This window comes from Podarcis tiliguerta, assembly GCF_965153285.1.
Source record: "Podarcis tiliguerta genome assembly, chromosome: 3".
NCBI classification, from domain to species: domain Eukaryota; kingdom Metazoa; phylum Chordata; class Lepidosauria; order Squamata; family Lacertidae; genus Podarcis; species Podarcis tiliguerta.
This window is the reverse complement of record NC_139536.1, coordinates 73884133-73900081: the sequence shown is the minus strand read 5'-3', so window position 1 is coordinate 73900081 and position 15949 is coordinate 73884133. Positions and strand designations below refer to the sequence as shown.

The 15949-nt window shown below is 42.8% G+C and overlaps 1 long non-coding RNA gene across 1 annotated transcript; it reads left to right on the top strand.

The window, feature by feature from the left end:
* Positions 1–2018: 2018 nt before the first annotated feature.
* On the top strand, positions 2019–8419 carry LOC310674440. The gene is made up of 3 exons (XR_014509595.1): positions 2019–3328; positions 5310–5441; positions 8164–8419. It is a non-coding gene; the product is annotated as an uncharacterized lncRNA (long non-coding RNA).
* The last annotated feature ends 7530 nt before the right edge of the window (positions 8420–15949 follow it).

The following is a 15949-nucleotide window of genomic DNA, read 5'->3' as shown; positions in this document are numbered from 1 at the left end:
GCATCTTTGGTAAGCTGCTGTCCAATTTGGAAGTGCTGTGTTTGTGTTCCAGTTATGCTAGACTCGGTAATATTCAAAAATAGACCACATTACAAAAAGAACCAAATAGATTTAGATCTCCCGCTACCAGTTAAAGTAAGTCACACTGAAAGTGCTCTGTGTAACTGCTTGTGTTGACAGCCAAAAATCCCGCTGTCTCAGGCACCCAGGTGGCTTGAAATTCTACCAGACCTAGAATTTGAAGTTGAGTATCAAACAGTATTTCTGTCAGTAGGTAAAGGTTTATGCAAGGATGTAGAACCTTTTAGACCCCATGTGCCAGATCCTTACTAGAATCAGTCCAGCAAGTCAAATTAGACAGGTGGGACACATCATCTACCTGATAATCACCTGATGCCACAATGATGCTGGGTGCAAGGTGCTCTGAAGTTCTGAAGCTGGGACTTCAAGGCACCTTGCAAGGCTCTGTTAAAATGTGTCTTTCCCCTTCCTTTTAGCAAGGGATTCCTATGCAAACACCTTCCTGAATCAGGAGCAGGATTTAACCACCTCAGTCAACAGCTGACAGGGTGAAATCATGCTGCCTTGGTTGTGCACCCCTGTTCCCTGCTGGGAATAGGTGTGTGCAGCCAACCTTCCTTTTCAACCATAAGATGATGTCACAAGTGATGTCAGTTGAGCATGGTTTAAGAAGAATGGCCTCACTGGCTAACTTGGACCCCCTGGCAGGCCAAGATTGGCCCATGAGCCACAGGATACATCATATGTTTTGGCTGCAGTGTAAGGTTCTCAGAAAGGTGGGACTACTGGCTGACAAAGAAATCAGGGATTGGGGCTTCCAGTGCAACCCAGTGTGATAGATAGTACCGAAGGGCCTTAAACTACTCACTCCCCTTCTAAAATCCATAACTAAGGGTTCATCCACACTTCCATTTATCCCATGCCTTCTAGGCACAGGTCGAAGATGTTTTGCCTTTGCCCTCCCCCCCAAAATCTGCTCTTTAACAGTAAATTGGCATGGTAATCTACAGAAAACCCATTTGTTCCGATTCAGCGATAAAACGTAGGTTTTCCTGGGGAAAAGCTGGGGTGGGGGTGGGGAAGGAAGTCTGGATGAGTCCCAAGTAACTGCAGACGGCATTAAAGGGAGTCAAATAACACAGAAACTACTGAGGAACGTGATGTTAGATGGAGATATCCTATGCTTGAGTTGTTTTATTTTGCTATTTTATATATACACATATATAAATTCCACAGCAGAAGTTCAGAAACTTTGGAAGTTTAGGCACACATTTATTTATTTATTTAAAGTTCTTTAATCACTAAGATATCCCCCCCCCCCCGAGAACAGGGCTCCAGGGCTTTGCATATATTTAAGAGCTGTTTCTTGTAACAGAAGGTGCTGATTAGAGATAACCAGTGTTTCTCCTGCTGAGTTGGTCAGATGCCGCCAGCCTTTTCCATAGAGCTACCCTTCTGTCTCCTTCCTTTCATGGACAGAGTAACATTTTGTACTGACACAAAGAAATTCTTCCTTCCCTTGATCACGAAGACACACACAAAACTAGAGCCTCCTCTTTAACATTTGCTGTTTTTCTTAAACTTTCTTCTTGTCATCTGTGAATATCTCATGCTAGGTACGCTAGTCGCAATGTGCCCAAAGTTAAGCACATTTATATTGCAAAGAGAAACTTCCCAGCGCTGTGCTACAGTGGATGTGTTACAAAAATTAGACATGTGTTTCTGTGTGTTGTGGGTGGTGGCAATATTCTTAAAATAGCTGGGCATTGCTCTGGGAGAGTGATTCTGTCACCTCAACCCATTTTCTACCTTAATAAACTAGTTCCATGTTTTGCTGTTAATTTGACAAAAAACATAATTGAAAGGTACTGAACTTTGGCAAACCCTAGAGATACTGTCTTTGTACATGTTTGTCCCATAAAATGACGATGACAATAACAAAAACCAAACTGCCCTTTACGGAGGCTGCTCTTTATAGGGGTCCTTTCTGATATTTTCTACTGGTGGTAATATCTCCACCAGCAACCACTGAGCATATGGCTGAGATTTGGCTGATCTTCTCATGAACGTAAAACAGTCTACAAACAGATATAATCTTGCCAGATAAGCAGCTCCCAAACTTCAGATCATCAAATATATGTGCAACATAACCTTTTACGTGAAATTATTTGCCCTCTGCTGTGTGAGAAGCATAAAGCACAACGGCAATATAGGACTGAGATCTGGTTCAAACTAGAGTATCTTGAGGCTGAGTGTAACCTGTATCGCAGGTATAGTTTCAACAGATTGGAATCCACACATAAAAAGCATTTTTTAAAACCTGTCTTGTATTCACAACAATGAAGTGGTAAAATTTGTCCTAGATTATTCCACATCAGGCTGCAGGTAGAGGAATCGTGTTTGGGCACTCCTCATCTAAAACCTTTCTTCTGACATGCTATTTTATTATGCAGAGTGAGGTTCTTTCTCCCCCCCCCCCCCCCCGCATCCAGACAGGCAACTCACTCACCCCTCCCTGCAGTTTGTGATGTTAAGGTTCAGAAAAAGCCTTATCAGTTGAATTTGCTGGATGGCCTTACATAATTTATACATCAATCGAAATGCAGGGATCCTGTTCAGGTATATGCAAGTACAGGATTGGCTTGGGATTTCATAATGTGTTGCTCACATATTTCCATTCAATCAAATTGTTTTTCCTTCCTTCCTTCCTTCCTTCCTTCCTTCCTTCCTTCCTTCCTTCCTTCCTTCCCTCTCTCTCTCTCTTCCTTTCTCATTTCCTGGCTAGATTGCGTTTGGTCTCTGTGTGTAAACACTGTGTAACTGCTGCCTTCTTCCCAGGCTTTTTAATGAGACTGTGCTGTCTGATCAGGTGCATGCACTCCACTGTCATTTGCAGCCTGACCTGCGGGTCAGAGGTGATTTGGGCAGGCTCAGGGATGCATACAAATCACATCCTCTTGTCTCTCTGTTTTGTTGACTGGTTCTCCTCAGGGTCACGGCTAGCTTAAGTAGCAGCCTGAAGGATAAAGTGTGCCCTGTCTGAGCTGTAAAACTTTGACTTTGGACCAATTGCATCTGACATACAGCAGCATGAGGTTTGGCTTAGCCTTTGGATTCAGAACAAATCACTGACCACCAATAGCTGATAGTGACATGCAGTTTACGGAATGTCTCCTTTTCTCTGGCAGCCATGTATTTTTCAGCAGCAAGGAACGTGCTTGGAGGTTTCAGCCATTGGGGTGTCATTGGTGTGTCGCAAGCATTTCTGATGAACTGCTTCGAAGAAGGGGGCACAGTCACTAAAGAGGTAGGGCATGATCCTGTTGTGGAGGTGGTGGGGTGACTAACAAAATCAATCCTCTTGGCAAACTGGGAATATCCACTCACTCACCCAAAGTTTAGGATATTCCACCATTCTTCAGCAGTTTCTTTTTCTTTGAGAAAAATAAGGGGCTCATGAAATAAAAACTAAGCTATAATAATACCGTAGCAAAATAACATAATGAGAGAAACTAAATACAACAACATGAGGCAAGTAACAAGAAGAGGCAGTTGGTCCCTCTTAATTGACATCCTTAACGGAACACACACTGAAGGGAGGGGCTGATTCCGGAGCAAAACACCCAAGCCCCGCCCACCAGATGCCAAGCGCTCTACTATTGAAACTAGGCCCCAGTGTTTTTCTTACAGATCCAGCCTAAGGTAAGTGCTTTATTCTCACTGATTTGAATGGCAGAAAGTTAAGCATATGCCTTAACTCTGCATTTGAGGCCAGTGGGACTTAATCATGCTAGATTTTGACTGGATTGTGCTCATCTTCAGCAGGTAGAAAGTAACCATTTGGGTTTTTGTGTTGGCTTTTAAGAGTGCTGCATAGTATAAGAGGGAGGCAATCTATTGCTTCATTTTTTGCTTTTGAAAGAAAATGGACTAAAACCCCAATTTTTTTCTGTGTGAAAGAGAATATTTTAAGTTTCAATTGCTTTTCAAAATGAGATAGCAAAAAGGAAATAGGAGCCTGACTGCTTCTATATAACTTTTAATCCAGGCTGGGTTCCTCAGTGTGAACAATTTATCAAACTGAGAAGAGCACAGATTGTTTTGCCTGATGGAATGTACTTCCATGTACTATGTTTAGGATCAGGTTAAAAGGCTATTGTCCTCAACACACATTTACTTGCATCAAATACTTGGTATACTCCAGAACTCAGGGCAAGGAAACAAGCTGGGAGATGGCTTGGATACAAGTGGAGGAAAATGCCAATCAAACACTGGTGAATGCTCATTATCAAGCCTATTCAATGGCAATGAAGGCATCAAAGAATGCATACTTTGCTGTCTCCATTGCATCATAACTGTGCTGTTCAGCAAAGCTTTTCTGGGTACCACAGGGCCTTTTAGGGCCTTTTAGTCTGGCCCAAAGGAGGTGGTAGAACTGACGGTAGCTCACTGACTTGTTTGCAAAGCATTTTGAGGATGAAATCACTTGAATCTGCCGGGACTCAGTTGTTACAGTGGATGAATCTCAAGAGGTGTCCAGAACACTGTCTACTTCTGTTATGCTGGATGAGTTTCAGTTAGTAAGGCTTGAAGACATGGAGAAGGTACTTGGTTCAGTCTGGGTGACCATCTGCACCCATGCCCCTTGTGGCTGATAAAAACTAGCCATGGGGAGATAGCTGGCTGGGCTAGGGAAGTGATTAACGCCTCCTTACTTAAAGGAGGCAATGATAAGACCAGTCCTTAAGAAATCCTCCCTGGGTTCAGAAAATCAAAGTAATTACCATCCAGTCTTTAATATCCCCTTCTTGGGAAAGGTTCTTGAGAGAGTGGTCATGGGCTAGATCCAGGCTTCCCTAAATGAACCCTATTTTCTAAATCCATTTAGGCCCGGTTTGGGCATAGAAACTGCTTTGGTTTCCCTGTGTGATGACCCCTGTCAGGAGAGAGATGGGGGGGGGGATGTGTCCCTGTTAATTCTCCTTGATCTCTCAAGGGCTTTTGATACCATCAACCATGGCATACTCCTAGAGCAGCTGTCTGAGTTAGGGTGGGTGGCACCACCTTCAAGTGGTCCTAATCCTACTTGGATGATCACTGTCAGAGGACGGTGCTTGGACAGTTTCATTTGGCCCTGTGGAACGTTTGATATGGAGCTCCACCGTGTTTGATTTTATCACCCATGTTGTTTAACATCTACATAAAACCACTGAGTTGGGTCAGCAGGAGTTTTGGAGCATGTTGTCAGCAATATGCTGGTGACACACAGTTCCACCTCTCCTTTACAGCTGCAGTTGTGGCAGTGGATGTACTGGACTGATGTCTTACCTCTGTACTGGACTGGTGGAGAGCCAACAAACTGAAGCTCAATCCAGATGAGGCTGAGGCACTGTTAACTGGTGGTTCCCTAGACTTGATGGGTGAGCAGCGACCTGCTCTTGACAGAGTTACACTCCCTCTAAAGGAGTGGGTACACAGCTTGGGGTTACTTCTAGATCCCTCACTGTCACTTGAGGCTCAGGTGGCCTCAGTGGCACAGAGTACATTCCATCAGCTTCAGCTGGTGGCCCAGCAACACCCCTATATGGACAGGGATAGCCTAACTTCTAGGTTAGATTGTGACTATACATTATACATGGAGCTGCCTTTGCAAACAGTTTGGAAACTGCAGCTGGTACCCGAGGAGGGGGCCCGAAACAGTTTCTTAGAAGCATGACAGGTGCTGCAGCAGTAGTTTATATTGTGTTTCCACTTGTGTGCGTGTGTGAAATAAACACCTGCTCTCTAGTAAATGAACTGTAACAGTCAAACTACTAAGGCCACCGAGCAGGAGTTAAAAAGTTACAATGTGCAGTTAGCCTGTTTCAACCCAGTGATCTGGAAGGGAAATGCTCTGTCTCAATCCCACGAGCCTGCCAGTTTAGTAACACTCGCCTTATTTGAAACCTGCTCCAAGAGTCAATAGCTGTCCTTGTGCCTCCAAAATTACAGTTTAATAAAGCTTAGAAAGGTAGGTGGCATCCGTCTCCCTAATATGCACTAGTTCTTTTCTAAATGGGTGTTGAACTGAACACAAGCTGGAATACCTGCTCTGTTCCTAATTACTGCGTATCTGTTAAGAGATTTGATGGATCACTTTTTGTCAAAATGTGCCTGTCATGTCTTCATCTGAGTTATCGCAGCCCTATTTAAAGGTAGGTTTCTTCGGCAGGTTGTTATTGATAAACAAATTGACTTTGTGTAGTATTTTGACAGACTGGAAATGAAACATAAATGCTCCCATAAAAATCAAAAGAACTCAGGTGCCAATTGCCAAGACCTCCGTCACGCTGCGCACATGCTTTCATGTGCCATTTTCCCTTGGACTCGCAAACATCTCACCTGATGGATAAGAGAAGGCTGCTTTCTCATTTCAGATGGCAGGAAATTAAATCGTTTAGATCACACTAGTGAAAGCAAATATTTACTTCTAACTAATATGGTAAAAGACACAACAAATGCTTAAAAAACAACCCCAGGCAGTATATAGCTAGCCAACAAAAACCAATTAAAAGTTTTAACACACTGCGAAAACATTCCATTTATATGTTCCCTGTGTGGCTCTCCTGTATGGATTTGGTCTGTAACCTTGAAGCAGTGGTGGACTTTGGGCTTTCAAATTTCAGCAGCACCCCATGCGATCCTAAAATTCAGCATGTGCCCTGCCTCTCACACTCTGTGCAGAGAGTTGTCGTGGCACTCTCTGCAGTGTGGCTACACCGGCTGCACAACCCTAAAACAGCCTCTGCCTTGGAAGCTGGCTGTTTATCACTTTGAACCTAGGAGGTCCAAGGTCTTGGTGCAGACCTCTACATAGCAAAGGTACACTTTCCTTTTTTGATCCAGGGAGACCTAAATGTAGCCCTCTCCATTATCCCTGCAGGCTATAGTATAATCTCACATACGGTAGCGGATCGCATTGTGGGGCTACGGCACTCACCTGACCTCCATCCAGCTGAGCCACCACAGCATACTGGGATGGAGAGGCGGAGGGATGCAGCAAGGTTGGCAGAGTGCAAAAGCATCAGCAGGAGCACTGGACTGGCTTTACCAGTGCGTTTTCACCACACCAACCATGCCACCTCTGCCTGCTGAAGTAGCTCAGCTGGATGGAGTTTGTGTGAGCAGTGCAGCCCAGCCACACACTTGTTGCTGTTTAAGCCCTTCCCCTTTCCAGATTTTTTAGGTGGAGTGTTCTTAATCTCCCCCCCTTTTTTTTTTAAATTCTCCTTTAACTCTTGCTGAATGATTCCTGCATTGCAGGGGTTTGATGACCCTTTGGGTCCTTTCCAACTCTACAATTCTATTAATGTGCAGAGGGCAGGGACAAAATACATGAGTGCCATGAAACGCAATCCCACCCCCTTCCATGCATTCATTTGACACAAGGAAAAGGTCTGAAAATGCCTTGGAAGTCTCAATGTTAGGTGACATTTAGGTGACATAGTGTCTGTTAGAGTACATGGCAGGTGGTATAAATTGAGGTTACAAGACGTCCCCGTTTCCCAGGGACAGTCCCCGGGTTTACAAACCAGTCCCCATACAAAATCCATTGAAATTGAAAAGTGTCTCTGGATTTATTGAAAAAAATCTGGTAACCTTAGTATAAATTAGTCACATGTGTAGGCCCCATTTTTGCTCAAGGTACAGTCCTGGAAGATGTTTGGCTCCCTCTGTGCCTTTTATAGCTGCACCAAAAGGTCCTCAGCATTTTGAAAGTCTGGAAATTCAATGTCATTGTAAAGAGTTGCTGCTATTGATTCTGAAATGATGGGCAGGAGAATTGATTACGCAGCTCTTTTCCCAGTAAACTCCTGGAATGGGCGGTGATTGTTTAGCGCGAGGGGTAGGGTGAAAAAGCCATGATCCCTAACTATCACATAGACACTGCCAAAAAAAATTCAGCCTTGATTGACAGCTAACTGCACGACTCAGCTGAGCTTAGCCTGAAATCTTGGCTTATAATTACTGAGTTGAGCATTTTGAGAAATGGGCAAGATAAAGTGTTTCACAGAGGCCATGTGAATCTGCTTACGCTACTGCTTGCCTTGAGCATCTCTAATAAGAATTGATGCCATGTGTCATTTGTAATTTAATCAACAGCATCACATCTTGATCCTCAAATGGGCATCCCAAACATTTTCTCGCTGCCAAGCGAAAGATTAACGCGCACAGCAGATCTGCATAACTGTAGGACAAACTGAGAAATAGGAGAAGCGGAAAGTTACAGAGAACCCGACAGTAACCAACTTGCTACTTTATTCATAGCACTTCACAGCTTGTATCTCTTCAGCATCTTCCTACAAGTTAAGTCATTGAGGAGTGAGCTATTGCTGGGTGCCAGAAAAGACAATTCCCTACCCGCCTTCTTCAGCCACTATTAGATCTTACTCATGGCTTGCATTTTGCTGGTGGGTTCTAATCAACATTTAAAATACAACCCTGATAGCCACCTCTGCAACTCTGTAGCAAGACCTTCCAAAAATAAAATCCTTTTATATCTTTCTTATTCGATTGATAACAATGCTCTAAAAAATTGTGTGCCATATTTCTTCTGTTTCACAGAGACTTGCTTTTGTTTCAGTATGCACATGCCAGGAATGTTTCCTCCGTAGTTGAAATGACGCCTCATTACAGGCACACTATGTGTGATGTATGGCCCAGAGACCAGTGAGAAAGGCTCAGTTCCCAAAGATCTCATAAGATGGGGCAGAGGCTGAAGACTTTAAACAGCCTCAACCTCAAGGGTTCAGGGCCATATTACCCTGTGAGCTTCCCATCCACCCTGGACTTAAGAGCATTCCCTGAAATATTTGGGCTGCTGCTTGACTGGGCTGGAAATGTGTCCCCACCACCTCAACCTGAATTGGCCCTTGGTGGGGGTTATTTTAGCTCAGTGAAATTACGGCTTGCTTCTGTTACGCATTTGGCAATATTTGTATGTATGGGGGCAGAAATGGCATTGGGCAAGATCAACATAATAAAGGGAGCTGCATAAGGGTCCTGAGGGGGGATTGACTATTGCATGCCCTAAGCTTAGGATGAGGCCCCTGCCTGGCTGGAATCCTCACCAGAGTCACCCAGTGAGATCCTGGATACTTGGCTTGCACCATGACTGCGTTCAGTGCTGAATGACTCCCATGAAGGGGGCTTAGCTTCTTCCCAACCCCAACAGTATATAGAGGTGGGTGGAGTGAGTAACTGATCCTTGCCAACCCTGCCTTGCCTACTGCAGTCAATGAATATTTGGCTTGGATTTTACACAACAACCAATGGCCTGTTCCTGTTATTTCTCTGCACTTATGAACCCATGGCATCTACCAGGGCAAGCAGTCTGTATGCACACTTTTTAAGAGACACAAAACAGAAAGTAATAATAAAGGCTTGGGAGGTCCACACGGACATCAGAACTCCTATAAGCCCCCAAAATACTTTTCCTTCATTGGGTGCACTTTGACATATCAAATGCAGTTATCACATCAAATGAATTTTTGAAACTTTCTTTTTACTCACTCTGAAATCTCATTCAAAGGAGTCTAGGGTTACCATATTGTGAAGAGCCAAACAGAGGACACTATGATGGCCATTCAAAGCAAATAAATGCAATTTGTCTCAATTTTTACCCCTGAAAAAGAGGACATGTCCTGCAAAAAGAGGACACAATGCAACCCTAAGATGTGCAACATTTTCACTGATTGATTGCATTTATATCCCACCTGTCAGTCATGGAGCTCAACATTGGATACCTAAGTTTCAGTTCTTTCATTATTTAAGGTAGTTCTGCTTTTCAGGTGTCCTCTGAAAATATTGTTACAGATTACAAAAGATTGTTACAGCAAGCATCAATGCAAAAAAGAATTGTTACAATGGAATTGAAACTGTTTTTGTTTAACTTCTTCTCCCTTTCCCCCATGGCAGGATGGTCCTTCTGAAGCTTCTGTGATGGCAACAGGGGGAAGGAGGTACCACCACCACTGGGAGCTGGATGGTGACAGCTGACCAGACTGGCTTCTTTCTTCTCCTCTTAGGGAAGATGGTCCTTTGGGTTTCCAGTCACTGTCTATGTCGGGCACTAAGCAGACCCAGAGGTACTTTGTTTTTACAAGATGGACACATTCAATGCTTTCACAGCATGCCAGGAACTATCATATGTAACTCATCCTGGCTCTTGAACTGGGAGAGGAAATAATGGGGCTTTTAGTTTAGAGCACAGATAGGTAAGGGGTGTAGAAAGTGACAGATAGTGTGAAGAAAGTGAATAGAGATAGGTTTTTCTCCCTCTCAACTACAACTCAGGGACCTCCAATGAAGCTGAGTGTTGGAAGGTTCAGGACAAGCAAGAAAGAAAGCACTTCTTTACACAGAGCATAGCCAAACACTGCTCCCACAAAGGTAGAGATAGTTACCAACCTGGATGGCTTAAAAAGAGGAATAGAGATAGTCCTGGAGAACGAGGCTACTATCCATGATGGTTATGTTCTTCCTTCATTGTTGGAGTTGTCTGATTCTGAGTACTAGTAGCTGGGAATCACAGGCAGGGTGAGTGCTGTTGCACTCAGGTCCTGTTTGTGGGCTTCCCATGGGCATCTTGTTGGCCACTCTGAGAACAGGATGCTGGACGAGATGTTACATTCTTATCTACAGTCATACCTCGGGTTGAATATGCTTCAGGTTGAGCGTTTTCAGGGTACGCTCTGCGGCAACCCGGAAGTAACGGAACACGCTCAAAATGACGTCATGTGCATGCGCAGAAGTGGTGACTCACGGCCTGTGCAAATGCAGATGCGCAGGCGTGGGTTGCATTCACTTCAAGATGCGAACAGGGCTCCGGAACGGATCCTGTTCGCATCCAGAGGTACCATTCTACTTAAAAAGCTCCTCCGCTGTTTTTTCTGCTAGACTTTCCACCACAGCCACTGCTCTGAGAGGCACAACCACAACATGACGGCTGCCACTGCCAAACTCTCTCTTGCTGGCACCGACTTCATAAATACTATTATGTGATAAGGACTCCATGTTGGAAATGATGCTGTGTTAGTCACAGCAGCCAAGAGAGCAGGCAGTGTGTGTAATGGTGCAATTACACACTGATGTTAAACCATTTCCATTGTGGGTCACCAAATCTAATTATAAATAAACACAAAGGAGCGTTTTGAGAAAAGAGACTTTTACAACGCAAAAGTTCTAATTTTTGCAAATGGCGAAAACGGATAAATGTTTTCAACAGACCCCTAGCTCACTGGATAATGACAATGATAGAAAATATTTTTGCCATGAAGAAAGTGTGGGTTTTTTAGCATGAACCTTGTAACTGTACACCAGGAGCTGCTCTTTTGAGTCAGTTGAAGTCATTTTTTCCCTGAAAGCACATGGAAGAAGCCTTATGTAGAGCAAGAATAATGGTTACATTTTCTTCCTCCTTCCCAATCATGGATGCCAGTTAGCAGGGGGACTTCAGTGTAATATTATTACAACATTTTTTACAGTCTGAGTTATAATTGAAATTTGTTATGTATGAGGATAACTAAAACTCGATCATTTCACACTCTTCGGTCCAAGCCTCAGGATATTTTGGGGGTAAATAGATTGCTTGGAAACAGCTAGTGACTACAGCTAAAATTACATTTTACCAAGTGAGCGGAATGGCTTTTTAATTACAGCACTGATGTCCGCATGCTGTCACCACCGTCTAATACTGAGATGGTATTGATTTGATTTTTAACTTTGATGCACCAAGAAGGAGGAGTGAATGCAGAGTAGGATATTTTTCCACCTTTAAATCCTATTTCCAAAGTAAATAAAGAATACAAATATTAACCTTAAGGAGTTTCTCCTTGACTACATGCCTTAGAATTTGTTTATATCCTAGTCTCTCTCTTTTTTTGCAAGTGCATGCATTCATGTAATCACTATCCCTTTGTAATAAATCTCAAATGAGATGTTTTAAGCAAATGGGTAGCTGAAATAAGTAACTCCACAGCATTTGCAGATCTCAATCCTATCATTTTCATATACACACAGTGCCTGACCCAAAGCTATGTATTTGCTTCAGCCAGTGTATACAGCATGCAAGTCGGCATCCTCATTCCTTTGGATGAATGTGCACACACATCACTTTACAGATGTGCCAGCTGGTGGGTGGGATCACTCCATGCGCACATCAGAGTGTTCTCTCTCGCACACATGCAGACACACACCACTGCATCACAGCAAATTGCTTCCTCTACCAAAGGAAAGTAGGTCAAACTCCATCCCAAGCTGCCTTTGGTTCATTTGAGAAATGTGGCTATTGAGGCAGTAATGTGGATTTTGATCAACTGTAACTTCTCTGATCTAGCACCAGATAGATCGGGTAGCAGACCTTTGTGTATACTATAAAGATATAAAAACAGAGTAGGATTTCACATAAAGTATGTAAATTGTAGCGCCATATTTCAGTATTATTGCATGCCTTCCCTTTTCTAAAGTACTGAGAGCTGGGGTGAGCTTTTTTCTGTTCCTTGTACCATTCTGCCATCACAAGCTGTGATGGAACAGAGGCTACATTTCCAGCCAAGCCTCTTAAGTGAGTCTCTTTATGAGAATTATAAAGAGATGAAATGACTTTCCTCATTGGCTTTAGAATCCCCCCCCCCGTCATCTCTCTTTCTACCACTTCACATCTGAAGAGCAGTTGAATTTTATCAAATGCAGGACAGTAACTATAATGTGGGCACCGAAAAGGTATGATCCTGACTGTAGGATAGTATTGAAGGTATGCATTTGTCACTGGGTTACCAGTGTCTGATTCATCAGAAAACCTCTGTGGAGGTATGTGATCTGATGCCACTTTGTGAGAGCTTGCCTTCCATGTGCAGTTCCTCAAAGGGTTTGTGACTGCACAGTTTTTGAAAACTGAGGAAAGGGACCAAAGAGCCTGGACTTGGTGGGGGGAGGGGGAAGCAGAGCTCACAAAAAGTTGGGATGTCTCAGCTATTGCTCATGGGCCAACAATTCAAAAAAAAACCTGGCATACATCTTGGGTAAATTTGACTTTGTGGCCAAAGGCAAAACACTAAACCTACACTGCACTTCAATTCCTTCAGACATAAAAATGGAGATCACACCTCTTTCTCTCACAGAAGTCTTGTGAAAATAAAATCAATCATTGTGAGGCTCTCAGGGATTTGGTGATGAGTCATGCAAGTGTCTAGAAGGATTAATGAATTAATTCGTTGCTACTTAGTGGGCAAGTTAAGAAATGAGCCCCCTTGAAACTCCGTTCTGACCTTCGCTAATGCATCTTGAGCTTTTTTGAAGATTGTTCCACTTTTTTGTGTGGTATTGTGCTAGGAGACTAACCCTAAGCTTCGAAACTACATATCCATGCACAAAGCTTGGGCAAACAGGAACTATACTTTGCCAAGTACCTAGGGAGCAGACCCCATTATATACCACTGAAATATATGCATTCACTGCTGTGCAAAGGGCACTGAGGACCCATTTCATGACATTGAATGGATCCCAATTGAGCAGGAGGAGCCGGCCTAACTTTGCCTAAGACTCAGTGAAGATGACAATGAGGGTCAAACAATACTTTGCATAGCTTGCATACTGAGGTAGCGCTTGCACTAGAAACAAAAGACTGGGGCAGTCACAGAAAGGGCAACTTGCATGTTGTGCTGAGCATGTAAAAAGAACATTTCTTTCAAGTGATCACAGTGTTCTAGCAATGTGTGTTCTGGTTCAGGGTGGCACTATCTCCCCAGCACCATGAGTGCACAGAGATATGAACTGTCGGTTCAGGAGTCCTATCATAGGTCCTATCCAGGAGAACAGTTTCAACAATAGAGTATCCACTTTACATACAGTGGTACCTCAGGTTACAGATGCTTCAGGTTACAGACTCCGCTAACCCAGAAATAGTACCTCGGGTTAAGAACTTTGCTTCAGGATGAGAACAGAAATCACGTGGTGATGGTGTAGTGGCAGTGGGAAGCCCCATTAGCTAAAGTGGTACCTCAAGTTAAGAACAGTTTCAGGTTAAGCCGGGGCGATTGAAGAGAGAGCCTGGTGAAAGGAGTCGGAGAGTTCGACAGTTTTCAAAATAGCTGTCAAAGTCGGAAAGTGGAGTGGATTTTATTATGAGAACTTGGCTGGTTAAATTTGCTTCAATTTGCTACAATTTGTTAAAATCTGGATACAAAATGGCGAATATGGATAACAACTTGACTTTTGGACTAGAGGAAACAAAGTTATAACAATCCCCCTCGAGGAGCTTCGGGACATTACAAGGACTGGGAAAGTGGAAAAACACCAATGGAATTTTACAGAACTGGTTACCTTCTGGGAAAGCTGCAAAACGGAAACAACATCTCGTCTGCAGGGTGTTTTCTTTTTTTTTTTTTTTTAAAGGAGACAATAGACTTTTCTATTGAAGAAAGGAAGGGACTGAACGTAAGGTTTTGCCCCTGAACAACAACCATCCCTGCAGACTTACCAAATTTGCGAATTACAACGTTTAAGCAGCGGAACAAAAGGAAATTAGACTACAAACCGGAAAGAACAACGGAGGGAGTTTTACTACAGTTTTCTTAAAGACTGAAGTTAAAGCTTTGGAGAATAATAATAATAATAATAATTTTGATTATCAAAAAATTTATTTCTAATTTTAAAAAAAAAAAGGGAAAGCCAGCTGGAGTTGGGGAAAAGTTGTGATTTATGGCCTTAAGAATTCCAGGCAGATACTAGGGGTTGATGGTCAGGGGGAAATTAAACCGGGGACAGGGGGGGGAGAACTAAAACTCCAAAGGCTTGCCAACTTTGTTCTTTTTTGTTGAATTGGTCTTTCTTTTTTATTATTCATTATATCTCTTATTTTTTACCTTTTCTATTGTTATTATCTGGGGTGCTTTTTTTATCAAAAATGGAAATTGTGGAATGAAAGGGGGTGGGTCCTGGGGAAAGAACATTGGGTTGTTTATTATTATTAAGGGTAAAACAAATTAAGCTTTAATTTGAAAGGGGAATTTGTGCGGCCAACAATGTGAAATGGGAATATGGTGGGGGTGGGGGAAGGGGGGAGTCCCATAAGTGATTATGCATTTTTTGAAAAATTTTAATAAATATTATTTAAAAAAAAAAAAAAAAGAACAGTTTCAGGTTAAGAACGGACCTCCAGAAAGAATTAAGTTCTTAACCCGAGGTACCACTGTACTTCCAACATACTGTGCAAGTTTCTTGAGTTCCCAAAGAAAATAAAACCGTATCTTGAGAGAAAGCTGAAGCATGTGCAGACCACTCATTCCCATAATGTACACTGACAACATCTCTACACATTGGTAGAGAAGACGAAGAACTGGGAGTGGGTGGGGGAAGGAATGATGTGGCTCATTCTTCCCAGCCTCACAACCAGTTTGTGTTTAGACATGCAAGTTTATCAGACACAATGAGAAATGTGGAGCGCTATGCTTATACATAGAATGGAGGAGAACCACCCTCACTGAAATGTGAGAAATCTCCTGCATTTTATTAAAATCAAAATTTGGGAGCAGATATGAGTAACCCTCCAAACTGAAGAGACAGGGAGAGAAGGATGGGAGAATTCACTCATCTGCACACTCTGAAGAGTTAAGGAACAAGGAGGAATTTGTGTATAGCTCATTAATTGTTATATTGCATCCTTTTATCTAAATTGTTCCTAGCTTGCTTAGTCAATTGAAACGTATTACTTTAATGGTAAAACTGCAATCAAAATCTTTGTTCTTGTGCATGTTGTCGTCAAGAATAAAAAATCCTTCCAAAGAGGGCAGCTGGGATTATTGTACAGAATATTACAAGTAAATATAAGCCATATGCTCAAAATTACAGTAATCAAATGCAAAATGATATCTTGCGTACAACTTCAGTA